This window comes from Gossypium raimondii, chromosome 9 (assembly GCF_025698545.1).
Source record: "Gossypium raimondii isolate GPD5lz chromosome 9, ASM2569854v1, whole genome shotgun sequence".
Taxonomy (NCBI): Eukaryota; Viridiplantae; Streptophyta; class Magnoliopsida; order Malvales; family Malvaceae; genus Gossypium; species Gossypium raimondii.
Window position 1 is genome coordinate 14,174,700 of NC_068573.1, and position 13,657 is coordinate 14,188,356.

The window sequence follows — 13,657 nt, forward strand, 5'->3', positions numbered from 1 at the left end:
GAAAGACTCCGAGTCTTCAAATCAATGCTGTAAAATGCAACAGATAGCAGATAGCAGAAATTATAGTAACAGATTACCAATTTTCATGTTTTATAGTATATTTAATCACATACCGACCCTATGGAAAGCCCACGATCGATTAGGACGACGTGTACGGCCCTAGGATAAAATTTTAAATTTTGGGCCCACACGCTTGTGTGGCCCACACGGCCTCACACACGCCCGTGTGGTCCACACGGACCAAATAGCCCAAACCGTGTGTCACACACGGTCTAGTACACGGCCTGTCACACAGCCGTATGTCGCACATGGTCGTGTGGCATCAACAGTGTTGTCTTTTAGCTTTCGCCGATCGCTGATTTTCGGGTTTCTCATTACACACCTTGGTAAAAAAAATCCGATGCACGTTCAAAATCAAATATTACAGTACCTAGATTAACAAATAATACAAATTAATAACCGGGAAATTAACAACCCAACGATCGACTTAATAAATCCTACAACATATGAACCCAATAACCAAAATGAACAAACCTCACCCAACAGCAGAATGCTCACCTCCTATCTCTCAGCAACTTGAAACGAACTCAGCTCGTCGGAGAACCTAATGTCACACGATCCTCTCCTATTCATAATACAGGTAAAAATTAAGTTCCCAACTACAGCTTTCACAAAAAAAATCAAAAAGAACCAACCATCCCCTAAAATACAAATCCAACAATAAAACTTAAACCTTACCCAACACCACGAACCCATACAGGAGTGTAATAGCAGAGAAGGAATTGAAGCATTGAGGTAATGACAATTTCAGCTTGGCAATTGATAAAAGAAGAATCAAAATTGAAAAGAAATTATTTAGGAAAGAAACTATTAAGAGCGGCGTAAGAACATACCAAAAGAATTTAAGGGAAAAAACAAGCAAAACAAAAAAAAAATCAAAAGTAGGGAGAAGTATAGTGGCGTGAAATGGGGAATTAAGGGAAAAACAAACGTGGCGGTTTGTTTTAGGTAATATACTTTATTACTTTTTTTTTATTTTCAAAAGGATATCAAATCCTATCCCCCCCAACTAATCAGATTTATTTCTTAGATTTTAAATTTAATCCAAACTCCTCCACCAGCTTGCTAGCGAATGAGAAAAAAATATATATTTCTTACACATACGGAGACTTGAACATAAAACCTTAAGCAGATACATTAAGTGCTTAACCGCTCAACCACACCAAATCACACGACAATAACCAACAAATCAAAACTTAAATTTTTGAGGCGTTACAAGGAGATAAAACATCGAGGAAATTAACTCCCTCCACTTGACTGTCACCCTTTGCAACCAACCTTACTTTAAACATTCTACTTTATCCAAAACTACTACAATCTAAAATCTGTGATTCCATCGAACTTCTTAATATCAAAATTTATTGTCTCCATCCCTAAACGGATAGATTGCGAAATGTGAACCAAGCTCTGATACCAATTTGTCAGGGATCGACTCGTATAAACAACGAAATAGAAAAGATGGAGAAGATCGAACACAAATTTTACGTGAAAAACTACTCTGAAGAGGATAAAAACCACGGGCAAAGGAGACTTCGACTCCTCATTGAATGAGTAAAAAAATGAGAGTACACTATGGAGAAAATAAACCTAAATGTACTAAACGTATATTATCCAAACCCCAAAAATAAAGCCCTAACTCTCATAGAGTTCTCTCAAAAGGGGTACAAAATTATCTTTGTAGTTACCACGAAAACTCTCACCAAAACTCATCTATGACTACGGGTCAGTTCTTCATTGCTTTTGAAAAGTGTTTTGAAAAGTGCTGTGGAAAAGTGCTTTTGAGAAGTACTTTTGAAAAGTTTGGTTTAAAATTTGAGTGTTTAGCATTGCTGTCAAAAAGTGCTTTTGAGAAATAAAATATCTATTTTAGACATGTTATTATCAAGTAACAAATATGCATTTAAAAAATATTTAAATTAGTTAATATTTTTATATTTTAGTAATAATATAAAAATTATTATAACTTGTTGTTAATATTTTAATATATAAAATATAAATTTTAAATATTTTTAAGCAATAAATATTAATTATTTATAAAATTTAATTAGAATATATAAACTATATTTTAAATATTTGTAATTAGTATTTTAAAAATATTTTTTTATTTTTAATTAATGATTTTAACACAATTGTAATTAAACATCAAGAAAAAAAAGAAAAATACTATGTTATTGGAGGGGTGAAAAAGTAATTAAACACTAAAAGTGCTTTTGAGAGAGGAAAAGCTAAAATTTTTAGCTTCTCTTTTTCAGCTCCTTTTCAGAGCTAAAAATTTCAGCTAAAAGCAGTTTGTTCTTCACAGTTTTTCTTTCAAAAGTGCTTTTGGAGTCAGAAGTGCTTTTTTTAAGCAATGAAGAACTGGCCCTACATCTTGTCGTCCCCAAAAGAAAAGTCTTGTAGTACTACATCTGCATTGCCTTTTTAATTGGCCTATTAAAACAGGGATATAAGGCCTTTTTAAATAGACTAAGTTTAGAGGTCTAATCATACTAAAATATCCCTGGAGTAATCAGAGTTGTACAAAGAAAAAATAGCAGATTTTAACTGGGATAAGAAACCCAATTTATGTGGGGAACACGTCGCCACGTTGCGACATCCCCATTCGCGTCGTCACGACATCGTCCATCATCGTTATGTCAGAAAGCTTCTCATCGTGACGTCGTTGTCTATTCGACTGAAAATATGATGCACACCCTATAGATAATAATATATTGTGTTATAATAGGTAAAAGTATCATGGAGACTCGTGTATGTATTACGAGTTGGATTGTATTTTTTTCTTTTTAATAAAAAATTAGCTAATTTAATCTTTATACATTAAATCAAAGAGCAAATCGATTTTTATATTAAAAATTGCATCCATTTATAATGTTAAAATTAATCCATGTACATTAACATGAGGTACATGTGGCATACCACATGTCACTATTTGGTTATTTTGTCACTACACAAGTTTTAATAAAGACAAATAGATGAATTTTTAAGAAAAAATTAATTTTTATTTAATTTAACATACAATAACTAATTTAATTATTTTTAACAAAAAAATATAATCTAATAATAGTATAAGAGCTTCATAATATTTTCACCATTATAAGACATAAATAAATGAAATTTTGAGTAGGAAAGAGTGATGAGATTTGAAAAGAGGGTGTAAATTTTTGATCCGTTAAAACGCAATTTCTTTAAGAAATCTAATCGTCACAAATTACCTCACTTAGGGCCAGTTCTTCATTGCTTTTGAGAAGTGCTTTTCAGAAGTGTTTTTCAGAAGTGTTTTTCAGAAGTACTTTTGAGAAGTGCTTTTCAGAAATTTGAGTGTTTGGCATTGCTGTCAAAAAGTTCTTTTGAAGAATAAAATGTCCATTTTAGACATGGGATTGTAAAGTAACAAATATGTATTTAAATAATGTTCAAATTAGTTAATATTATGATATTTTAGCAAAAATATAAAAAATAATTTATTATAACTTATTGTTAATATTTTAATATATAATATTAATTTTAAATATTTCTAAGTAATTAATATTAATTATTTATAAAATTTAATTAGAATATATAAACTATATTTAAATATTTAAATATAAAAATTAAAAATTTGTAATTAGATATTGACACGATTGTATTATTATAAAAATATTTTTATTTTTAATTAATTAAACACCTATCAATTTCGTCCCAACTGTCATTGTATTGTAATATTATAATGTTTTTGTTCTAATATATGACAATGCACATTGTTTGTCATATTTTGTTCGATTTAATGCACACTACTATTTTAGTGTAATGTTTGCCAATAATTGTTTCAAAATGGTATGAACTTTGGACCAAAAGAAAAAAAAAGTTATATAAACAACAATTCAATAGAAAGCCGATAAAATTAATTGAAGTTGGTTCGATTCGGTTAATTATTTTAACAGAAAAAAGCTCAATTCAACTAACGGTTTAGTTAATTATAGTTCAATTAACAATGGATCGAACTAACTATTTCATCACCCCTTAGATTAAATGTTTGAGAATATAAAACAAAATACTTAGAATTATAAAAACAAACATAGTTTCAATTGAACAGTTTAGCGTGTATTGCATTTCATTTAAAGGTTCAGCTAAAATCTTTAAACAAAATCAGACCTATAGTAATAAAACTAGTACATACCATGATGTAAAAAAGTACAAGAGAAACAGAAGAGCAAATTTCAGTCCACTCAGATGTTGAACATATTTTGGAAATGTACAATCAATGTCTGCAACCATACCAGCAGGCATCTCCATTTTGAACCAGACCATCTAACAGGATCCATCTCACTAATTCCGGTTACAACTCCTGTGTATCTGCAAAATGAAAACTTGAATTAAGGCCTTGATAGCTTGGTGGAGTAGGTCTTTCGTCCCTTCTTTAGGCTAAATATAGGGCCAATGGTAATTTAAATGTTTTCTCCGCATGAAAAAGGATGTCCCAATACGGTACAGTGCGATTCAGGCTTTAATTAAATGAGGAAACAAGTGAAAACTGCAACCCAAAATCACCCACTTAAAAACCAAGTTGCATCTACAAGCACTAAATTTACCATTTAAACATTTATGCATGCTATTCACTCAGGTCAAATTATTTTCCCTCTCCAAGGCTAGCATTGCATGGTCTCTCATAAAATTTCCAATAGAATCCCCATAATATTGGCTGTAAAGCATCTAATTGCAGCAGCAACATACCTTGGATTGTAGTAAATGCTGAACACACTTTTCATAGATATAGCATGGACCACATCTGCGAAATTGCTGCGGTTCAACTGCTGGGTGCACAAAGAATGAAAAGAAGTGTCATTTTTAATGTGAGCAGCTCTTCAGATGAATAAACTTACAATTGGTCCATTCTTCAAAGCATGTTCTTTGGAAAACATGCAAGCTTGCTTCACAGCAAGAGCATCCATTCCATCCAACTAGAAGATATGAAACACATAACAAATAGAATTGAAGTTAAAAAATACATCAATGTCTACCGTCTGGAGAAAAGGATAGTATAAGCAGGAAAAATCCCTTGAGATTCTGCTTTTCTGAAACTTCATTCAAACGTTTAGTTCCTTATATAAAAGGATAAGAGAACAAAACAACAATATAAAACCAGCAGAAGCATCTCACATGGCCCAAAATCACAACTATCGCAGTTTTTTACCATCCACTATCACTCTTACGACATCTACTGGTCATAGTCACTTCGACATCACATACATCTAAATCCTCATTTACTTAATAATCATAATAACAATACTAAAGAACCAACAAATTATAACCACTATTTATCTCTCACCAACCAAGTCTCACCTTCAAACCAGAGCATAATCCCCACGTTTGTAGTAAGCAGGACTCTTTGGCTCTCCACTCACCGTCCCCATACCATCTGTTACATGAAATAAATAAAGTCCACAAAAATTTAATAGACCAATAAAATTTCATTCCAATTCAAATTGCTCACAATGATTATTCTCGCAGTCCAAAATTGCAGGCAGATCCCAAAGTGCAAAGATGTTCGAATCCTCAAACAACTGCCCTTGATTAGCAGCCCCATCACCATATAAAGCAAAGAATACAACACTCTAGGGGCAAGCAGTGGTAATCAAGAGCATGCAAGCATTAAAAGAAATAAGAATATAACCGTTAATATCAGCAAAAACTGAATCATCAAGACAGAGGGGAAAGACAATTTTCTATATCTTCATCTACAAATTGTACCACTATAAAATCGGATTTCAAGGTCAAGCATGACACCTACGAGTCAACTATACTAAAATAGCATTACATATATCATAACAATGTCCAGCATATTAGATATAAAGTAATGCATTATGTAAACACAAAGCCATAAGCAAATTGGTCACCACAGAAGCATTACAAGTGTCACCAAGGCAGTTGTGACCAGCATAACAACAACTTCAGCTATGCCTGAAAAAACAATTAAACGAGCATTAGAGTGAAGCATATGCTAGCAAAAGCAGCAGTAGAATACTTTGAATATATTAAATAATTACTCATTAAATATATAAATATTTTATCCAAATAAATTTAGAATTAAACTTAGACTTGTTTGATAAACTTTTTAAAATGTTAAATCAATTGAAAATTAATATTTAACACATGTTTGATAATTCAAAATAAAAACAATTCAATAAAATTTTGTCTATAAAAAGTGTAAAAATGCTAAATAGGGAAGAGCTACTTATCACTTAATGAAAATATTTTAATTTAATTTATTTATTTTAATTTTTAATTTTATCTTTTTTAATATTTTACTATACCTCTATCGTGCATTTGCCAACCCCTTAACCTTACTTGTGAAATCTTAAAACTTTTGATAATTTTTCTTCTATTAAATGATTACTATTAATTATTTTGATAGTGTATTTATCTTTTCGTACTTTTATATAATTTTTAAATAAAATATTTAAAATTAGCATATCCAACAATAGAGCGCATGTTTAATAAATTTATAAACGAGTTCTTTACCACTACACCTATAATCATTATTTAGTAAATTTAAAAAAATCCACATAAAATGTTTTATCACACCCATATTGTGTATCTATACTATTATTTAAACCCCTAATCGAGTTGGTGTCATGTATTAATCAAGTATCAACTCAATTTAAAAAGATTAATATACTTATTCTATTAAATGATTACTATTATTATTTTGATGTTTTTTTGTAGTTTTCATACTTTTATTTAATATTTAAATAAAAGAATTAAAATTAACATATCCAATGATCGAACACATGGTTAATAGATATATAAATTGATTTAAACTTTTTTTCATTTTAATTTTGTACATATTGAATATGTGTTATTATTAATTTCAAATTATACATTTTTTATTTATTATATGTTATTTTAAAACACATACTTATATTCTAAATATATAGTTTTCACACATACGTGTGTGATAAAATTTTAGCATGAGTTTAAGACACAAAGCAAAAATAACTAAATGCATAATTTAAAAAAATAGAATCATAATGACAAGCTATATATAAAAAATGTCATAAATTGATACATAATGGAACATGATGGGCATCGAAACCATCAAATATAAATTCCTACAACAAATATAACAATAAATTGAAATATAGAGTAGTAGGGTCGAATCCATGCATAGGGACTGGTTATCTAATTTCGCCTTTTCTTGTGACCAGATTCGTTGTCGCAACCACAGTCGTGCCCACGACACGACTTGTGCGTAGTAGCGCTAAAAAAAATGGGGGGTTTAAATTGATTAAGATAATAAAATAAGGAAATATGAAGTGTAATAAAATAAAATAAAATAAAAATAGATTCGAAAATGTAAAAATAAATTTAAGAAAATAAAATAAATTGGTAAATAAAATATTTTTAAGCTTAGCCTTAACCTCGGTGTGTAACACCCCAAACCCGGTTTAAACGTTATGACCGAATCTGGCGATGTCACATTGTAACACCCCTTACCCGTATTTGACGCCAGAATAGGGTACGAAGCATTACTAGAAGACATACATTTGCATACGTATTAAACCGAGTTACAAAATTTCATCCGAATTAAAACTTTCAAATTATTAACGTGCTTTTATAATTCTTTACAACATATCCTCGAAATATTATATTCATAACAAATAGGGCCTACAAGACCCAATATTTACTCATGTAATTCAAAGCTTCATTGCCATTTCATTCAATTCACAATTTCTCATGTTCACAATTCAAATCAACTTCTCAATCCAATATATATATTTCAATCATCTAAGAATATAATTCAAGTTACACGAACTTACCAGGCTAAATTGCAGAAATATCAAAATTTAGGGACATTTTGGTAATTTTCTATTTTCCTCGAATTTCCACCCAATCTTGATATAAATTAATATTTCAATCAATTTATTAATTTAAATAATAAAAAATTCATTTCATGCAATTTGGTCACTTTTTGACATCTTTACCAATTTACCCATAAAATATTACTTTTATTCAATTTAGTCCTTGAACCTAAAACATGCAAATTGATCATTTTAATGAGAGCTCATACTAGTTGAATAATCATTTATTTTCCTCCTCCTCCTCTCCATTCAAGATCCTTAATGTATATAACATGCTTATATGTAACATTATCTATAATTTCACTATTTATTTATTTGTTCATTCAAAGCTGTCCACTTGAGTCATAGTCACTAAATTATTTATATCTTGAGCTACGAAGCTCAAAATTAAGATCCGCTAAATTCCTATGAAACTATACTCGTATATATTATTACCATAATATTTTCATAATTTTTGGTTTATCCAATAAGTACAGTTTATTCTTTGAAATCATCCCTGTTCTGCTGTCTGACAGTTCCGACCCTTACTCACTAAAAATTAATTATCTCGTTGTACGGGATTCAGATTATGTTAATGTTTGTTTCTATTTAAACTAGACTCATTAAGGATTTTAAAAATATAAATTTAAGCCTCTAATTATTTTTATTAAATTTTTTATGATTTTCCAAAGTCAGAACTAGGGAACCCGAATTCATTCTGACCTTGTCTCACAAAATTTATTATATCTCATGATTTACAATTCCATTACTTACATCGTTTCTTCTATGAGAAACTAGACTTAATAATATTTAATTTCATATTTTTTCATCCTCTAATTCTATTTCCAAAATTTATGGTGATTTTTCAAAGTTAACCTACCGCTGTTTCCAAAACTGTTTTAGTGCAAGATGTTGATTACTAAGTTTATAACTCCTAATTCCCTTTCTCTATAATATTTCCCATCATTTTCACTTATTTCCTTCACTAATATATCAAGAACATAAGACTTTATTTAAGAAAACTCTACTATAACATCATTTCCATGCTTTTTCAACAATAACAAACTTAAAAATATATTGAAATCTTGATGTTCTTACCTTGTGCTATTGATTTCAATTTTTAACTTGATTTTCTCTCTCCTCCAGCTTCTATTTCTTGAATGTAATTTGACATTCTAACTCCCCATTGCCTCCTTATTATTTTTCTCTCTTGGAAGCTATGAAAATTCTTTTGATTTCTAGGTGAAAATAGTGAATTTTCGGTGAAAGGACCTAATTGTAAAGAAAGCAAAACTTTCTTTCTTCTCTTCTCTTCTAACGTTAGGTGAATTTTGATTTCTTTCTTTCTTTCTTTCTTTCTTTCTTTCTTTCATCATCTTTCCTCCCTTTTATATTAATCATTTAACAATAAAACAATACTAAAAATCTTAATAAAATATTAATTAAATAACATTTATATAATTAATTTAATTAAAAATATCACAAACATCATTATTACCTTCTAGAATTCTCTCTCTATTTGACCATTTTGCCCTTTATAATCTTTTAAAATTCCACCATTGAGTCATTGTTGACACCATTTTTAATTTGAAAAACGGGGTCGACTTGAATTTTGAAAAAAATGAAAATGGGAGTTGCCACCGATCCTTTTTATTTAGGTGTGATCGGGTCACCTCAAAAAGTGGTTATTTTTAATAAGCAATTTGACTTTATTAAATAACAATTTTGGTCCATGAAATTCAGAAAAACGGGTTCGGGAGTCGGTTACGTACAAGGAAGGATTAGCACCCTCGTAACGCCCAAAAATTGGTACCTAGTTAATTAATTAATGTCTTAATGTCTAAAATTGAAGACTTTGAATAGATTTAAAATACGATCTTTTGTTTTTTTTTAAATTATATAAAACAAGTTACTCGATAAGACCCTCTCATTTCGAAAAGAGAAAATGTCACACGAGTTAGGGCATGATATTTCACTTCCTCAAAAACGAGCTTGTCCAAAAAAAACTCGTGCAATAAAATTTAAAAGGATATTCAATTGTTTAAGTCAGATGAAGAAATCGCAGCCCAATACGTTAGGGCACAATTTCTCAAAATTCTAAACATTGAATATTACCTTTATTATTTTTAGAAAAAATCCTCATCTCGAGAAAACAACGTGTCATATCCAATGCGTTAGGACACAACGTATTGAATTCTCGATAATAAGCTTTTTATTTATGTTTTGATTAAAGAGCATTCTCAATTATTCAGATTCAACGAAAGAGTTGGAACCCAATACGTTAGGGCTCAATCCTCTCAAAGATTCCAAATACCGAGTATTGCCTTTATTTTTCAAAATTTTCTCTTTATACGAATTTGGGTAAAAATTATAAAATATAAATATATATATATATATGTACATATAAGAAATATATATATGTATGTGAATTATAAAAAATAAAAAAATAAAAAATATATAAATATAAATATACATATACATATTTTAATATGTAAAAAATAAGTATATATATAATTATGAAACATAGAAAATACTTAAAAGTATGTGTATATATATTTATAAAAAATTAAAAATGTGTACGTATATGTATATATTATCAAACGTATGTATGTATACATGCATATATATAACAAAATTTGAAATTTAAAGGCATAAAAAGTAAATAATAATGATACAAGATTAATGATGCCACATAATAGTATTAATAATATTAAAATAATTAATTTAATAAAAAACTAAAATAACAAATAGAGGATTAAATAGCATCAATAATAAAATACCAATGAATTTAAAACAAAGAGTATAAAAAATATAAGGCAAAATAAAATGTAAACAAATTTGAAAATAATGAATTTGAAAATGAATAAAAGGGAAAAGAGATTTGAAATCAACAATATACAAATCAATAAATAAATTATACACAAATCAACAAAATAAGAACAAGCCAAAGAAAATAAGAAAGCAAGAGAGAGAAATTTGAGTGAATACTCTTAAGAATTATTATTACTCCCAACTCCCGTCTCTTACAATGAAGGGAGAGGCCTCTATTTATAGTTGATCCTCCCCAAATCCAATGGTACAGACCAATTACATCAACGGCTAAGATTAAAGGGTATCTACAAATTAAATCTCTAAGATTACAAAATCATATCTTCTAAGATTGCATATCATATCTAAGATTGCATATCCTTGAAGATTATGTTTCCATAAGCTTGTAGATGGACCTTCAACCTTTTCAAGTAATGGGTCATTCCGATCAGGCCAAATGATATTACTGGACTTAGACTTTGTTTTATTATTTTGGGTTTATTATTTTTTTGTGAGCCCGGGCTAAAATTGGGTATTAGAGCTGCCCCTCTTTGCTCGTTTTCGTGTAACAGGAACGGAGCAAAGACTTTAGGAATGACCAATTTTTGCCCGGTCACGCTGGATCTTGGTGGTCTTCTTCTGCAAGCAGCCACATTCCATCCTACTACATCTTCAGAGGTATAGGAATTGGTGTCTCGATCCACTCCACCGCAATGTCGGGGAGATAGGATTGGTGACTCATAACTTTTAATCTGCTTAACTGTGATGTGTGGGAATTACGATTCAGTGTTGTAGCTTCAATCTGTTCCATTACACAACCAGGGAAGTAAGATTTGCTATTCTCAGTCTGCCTCACTGCAACTTTAGGGGGATAAAATCTATAATTTTCAACCTACTCAGGGAGATAAGACTAGTGGTTTAAATCTTCTTCCCTACTACCTTTGGAAGATAAGATTCGCCGTCTTCGATCTGCTCCACTACTGCTTAGAGAGATAAGATCTGTAATTTTCAACCTACTCCATTGCTGCTCAGGGAGATAAGGTCTACAACAATCTTCAACCTACTCCACTGCTGCTCAGGGAGATAAGTCTAGTGGCTTAAATCTGCTTCCCTACTACCTTGAGAAGATAAGACTCGCCGTATTCGATTTTTTCCACTATTGCTTAGGGAGATAAGATCTGTAATTTTCAACCTACTCTACTGCTGCTCAGAGAGATAGGATTCACAATCTTCAACCTATTCCACTGCTGACCAGGGAGATAGGATTCACCTATTCCACTGTTGACTAGGGAGATAGGACTTACAATCTTCAACCTATTCCACTGTTGACCAGGGAGGTAGGACTCACAATCTTCAACCTATTCCACTGCTGACCAGGGAGATAGGACTCACAATCTTCAACCTATTCCACTGCTGACCAGGGAGATAGGATTCACCTATTCCACTGCTGACCAGGGAGATAGGACTTACAATCTTCAACCTATTCCACTGCTGACCAGGGAGATAGGACTTACAATCTTCAATCTATTCCATTGCTGACCAGGGAGATAGGACTCACAATCTTCAACCTATTCCATCACGACTGTGGAGATAGAATTCACCTATTCCATCACGACCGTGGAGATAGGACTTGCAATCCTCAACCTATTCCACTGCTGACTAGGGAGATAGGACTCACAATCTTCAACCTATTCCACTGCTGACCAGGGAGATAGGACTCACAATCTTCAACCTATTCCATCACGACTGTGGAGATAGGACTCACAATCTTCAACCTATTCCATCACGACTGGGGAGATAGGACTCACAATCTTCAACCTATTCCACTCTCGACTGTGGAGATAGGATTCACCTATTCCATCACGACTGGGAGATAGGACTTACAATCTTCAACCTATTCCACTGCTGACTAGGGAGATAGGATTCACAATCTTTAACCTATTCCACTGCTGACCAGAGAGGTAGGACTTATAATGTTCAACCTATTCCACTACTGACTAGGGAGATAAAGCTTTGTGATTTCACCGATCTGTTCTCTGAGGAACATGACCTGTATAATAAACCTAATTATGCCTAAGATGAGGATGGCATAATCAAAATGCATCAAATGCTCCTAACTAGACATGTATGAATGGTGTTTGCATGAATGTAGAATGCTATTTTTTGTGAGAATGATCCTTCTTTATCACTTAGGTTATCATTGGTCGAAGTTTATTAAGGTTTTATCACTGACGTGCTACAACGCCTTCCTGCTCAGCTGACATTTTCAAAGAAACACTTAGTCAGATTGCCCCCACTGTAAACCTCAAAGTTCAATCCACTGGGATGTAAAATTTGTATTATCATTATCCCACTGTAACCCAAGGGTAGAAATATATGGCTTTTCCTCAATCCTCTCCTATCACAATTCAAGGATACAGGATCTAAATCTCTCTGGTCCCTTACACCATTCCCAGGGTGTCGTACCAAAGGCTCATGCACAAATGAAGGCTTTCTTCTCCGAGGAAACCTCTTCCTATTGTCTGGTGATCATTGCTTTCTTATCTATTTAAGCTTTGTTATTAACACGACATCTTGTCATTTTGTTCAATCAATGTTTTTGACAACAAAATCCAAAGAGAAAGTCCTAATTTAGACTCTTCCTTTTCAGATTTTCAACCTTTAAACATGATGCGTTCTAAACAATAGTCCTGTTTCAGGTTCTTGTATTATTTAAAAACTTCTAGAGTAATATGCAAAACCTCCTTTGTGAAAGTTTTATTAGTCCATTAATCATTATTCCAATGCAACAATGGATAAGAATAAAGTTAGTTCTGAGCATAGCTCGAAAGGAATAAATTATCAAAAATAGTAAAGAAGGATAACAAAGAAATTGATTGGGAATGTGTATCTTGGAAAAGAATGAAGTATTCCCAGAACAACAAATTCAATATAAATAGTATAAAAATTGGGTGCCCCAGATATCGCAGCTT

The 13,657-nt window shown here is 31.2% G+C and overlaps 1 non-coding gene across 1 annotated transcript; it reads right to left on the reverse strand.

Annotated features, from left to right (window-relative positions):
• Positions 1-4,100: 4,100 nt before the first annotated feature.
• On the reverse strand, positions 4,101-4,944 carry LOC105797484 (uncharacterized). The gene is made up of 2 exons (XR_008189161.1): positions 4,771-4,944; positions 4,101-4,392 (listed from the first exon to the last, which is right to left on the reverse strand). It is a non-coding gene; the product is annotated as an uncharacterized LOC105797484 (transcript).
• Positions 4,945-13,657: the final 8,713 nt, after the last annotated feature.